The 3,114-nt window shown below is 35.8% G+C and overlaps 1 non-coding gene across 1 annotated transcript; it reads right to left on the bottom strand.

Moving 5' to 3' along the window:
• Positions 1 to 1,940: 1,940 nt before the first annotated feature.
• Positions 1,941 to 2,044, bottom strand: LOC121101916. Its single transcript, XR_005833955.1, has one exon. It is a non-coding gene; the product is annotated as a U6 spliceosomal RNA (small nuclear RNA).
• Positions 2,045 to 3,114: the final 1,070 nt, after the last annotated feature.

Raw genomic sequence — 3,114 nt, 5'->3', positions numbered from 1 at the left:
CCTCCCGGTGTGTTATTTATATTAACAAATTCAGTTTTCTACCTCAAAAAGACAGCTGGTTAACCAAACGCTGTTGAACAAAAGAGATCTCTTAGCCATGGTTAAACTGTCAGGTTACCGCAGGTTAGAACCACAGAGAACAGTAATCTATGTTACTCAACGTAGATTGTGATCCAAATTTGTAAGTGATTTTAAAAATAACAATTAATAGGTTCCTCAACTCCTAAGGTGTTTGTGTTTAGCTTTTTCTTCTGTAGTTTTTCTTTCTTTAGCATAAAACCATTTTTTTTGTTTTTTTTTCTCCAAATGAAATAGGTATTATTTACGCTAAGTGAAGTGAAAAATTGGAGCTTATTTCTCAACTACTTTCCATCAGAAGATACTTCATTCCAGGTATCCCAAGGTTAAATTTGATGTCAGCACAGACTATCAGAAAAACATCCCCATTTCTTCCATTTGCCTTGCATGTATAAATTCAGTCTTTATATAATCTTTTTTTTTTTGTAGAACACTAAATTAAATGTGCCACAAAGTCTGTATTTTTCCAACATTTAGTTGATGTTTGATGAAAAATTTGGCAACTTAATTCTCATAAAAATGATTAAGTAGAATTATATTGGCAAGGCTCAGCTATCACGTAATGTTTGGGAAAGTGGATAGGAAGGATGATAGTGAATAGGAAAGTCTCTTGCTTTTCTCTCTCATCAAATAATGTTTCTATGAGAATCTTCCATAATCAAAACTTAGGTCCTAAGGAATTAAGCATGAAGCATATTGGGGTTTACTCTTTGTGATTAGTTTGAAGTAGATAGCTTTGTTTTCCTTAGAAATAGTCACTTTTCCAGCACATTAAGTTATATTAATAATTTTTTGCTCACTACCAATAGATTCCCCCCCCCCTCAATTTTCTACTGGTGCAATTCTAAGTAAAAGATCTACTTTAAAAAATCATTAGATTTGAACCAGAAAATAGAAATTATTTGCAGGAATATTATATTTCTCTTCATTTTGAAAATCTTTTAAAACTGACCTATAGCATTCATGAGGCATATATTTGGTTAATATTTGAGGATTTCCCTTTGGACTTGATAGAGTTAAGGACATGCTAACCCCAAGTATGGCACTTTGGCATATTGAATATTTTAAGCCGCAGGAGTTTGAGAAAATGGCAGAAGCAAAAATGTCATTCTGATCTTCCCCCTACCCTTCTCTTCTGAAACAGATCATAAAATTCTCATGTGAGAGGTGCCCTTCCTATGACCAGAGAAAAGGATTTTCTCTGAAGACAAAGGTACCCCAAGAAGAATCCTAACAAACAGGCTTTGCTACATCTTCCCATTTAGTACACTTACCTCATATTCTCTTTGGGGACAATTAATACTCTAATAAAAGACAAAGAGAGAAACATTCCATGGTCATGGATAAAAGTTCTTGATGTTATACAGATGATGGTGCTATATTCTTCTATAAATTTAGTGCAAAACCAATGAAGATCTATTTAGATACTTGAGAACTCAGTAAAGTTACTTAAAAAGTTATTTGAAAAATACAGGTCCACAAATAACTACAACCTTAAAAAGGAAGAATAAACAGGGAGAAGTTGTTCTATCAGATTTTTTTAAATTGAAGTATAATTAGCTTACAGTGTCATATTACTTTCAAGCACAGTGTGGTCCACCAATTGCATGCATTACCCTGTGCTTATCATGATAAGTGTATTCTTTTTTTAAAAAGATTTTTATGTATTTATTAGAGAGAGAGAAAGAAAGCATGAGCAGGGGGAGGCACAGAGGGAGAAGCAGACTCCCCACTGAGCAGAGAACCCAACCCAGAGCTCAATCCCAGGACCCTGGAATCATGACTCGACCTGAAGGCGGGCACCCAACCAACTGAGCCACCCATGATAAGTGTATTCTTAATCCCCTTTATCTATTTCACTCCAAAATATGGAACACTTCATCAATTTGCATGTCATCCTTGTGCAAGGGCCATGCTAATCTCTGTATCATTTCAATTTTAGAGTATGTTCTGTTGAAGTGAGTGCTATCCTATAAGATTTTAAGACCTATATTCTAAAATGCAGACCGTGGGTCATGAGCTGGGTGTGCTTTCACATGGAAAAAAGACCCAGGTAAGGATCCCACTAACTTTCTTTCAGATCCCAAGGAGGGAAGCCCAAGGAAAAGAAGGAAATAAAGTCCTAAAAGACTGTGTCCCCACTTGTGAGGTAAAGTAACTCCACACTAGGGAAAATATGAACTAATGAAGACCATTCATTTACCAATAAATTTAGCAACTCTTTCAACCTTGAATAACAAGGTGTGGAGAGGCAGGCAGAGGTTCTCTTATAAGCCAAAGGGTGGAAATGATGGAGAGTCATCTCTGAGGTGAGCATGGGAGCATGAGCATTTCGGGAAATGAGCTTCTATTATGAAAATATTGGAGCATAAGGGTGTGTCATAAGTCACGGAGCCATTTTCAGATTCTTGAAAAATCAATTTGTGCCTAATTGTTTAGCATAAATAATTCTGTCATATCTTGGTAAGTTTAAAGCATTTGATATCTGTCTCTGTCTGTCCATGCATCTATATTGTTTGTAAGAATACACACGTGTGTGTGCATCTGCACACACACATACACACACACACACACACACACACACACCCCTAAATGCCCTTTTACATAAGTACCTGCAAGATGAGCAGGCTTGCATTTGTCCTGAGGAAGATTAGTATAGTTCACTTTGCCCAGTAGCTTTCTTTCCATTTTTTTCCCATTAATATTGACTCTGAAGTCAATAGCATAGATTTGACAATCAATAGGCACCATTTTGATTCAGTCATTAGGACTTACATAGGTGACCAAGACCTGCTTGTCATCTCAAAATGTATGCTATAAGAGAACAGGACTCACGAAGAAGAAACCAACTCAAGGCCAATTTCCAGATCAAGGATTTTGCTATTGCCCATGCTTGTTCTAGAGTCTGGCTTAACAGTGGCAAAACCACTTTTTTTTTTTTTAATACTAAGACTATTCTTTCCCTAAGTCAGTATGGAATTTTAACTTAATATATTAAGGCTAGATTAAAGCAAATGTAATTCTCATACTTATTCA

The sequence above is a fragment of the Ursus maritimus genome, unplaced genomic scaffold, assembly GCF_017311325.1.
Source record: "Ursus maritimus isolate PB19 unplaced genomic scaffold, ASM1731132v1 scaffold_11, whole genome shotgun sequence".
Lineage (NCBI taxonomy): Eukaryota > Metazoa > Chordata > Mammalia > Carnivora > Ursidae > Ursus > Ursus maritimus.
Note: the sequence above shows the minus strand (reverse complement) of the source record. Positions and strands in the feature narration are given on the sequence as shown.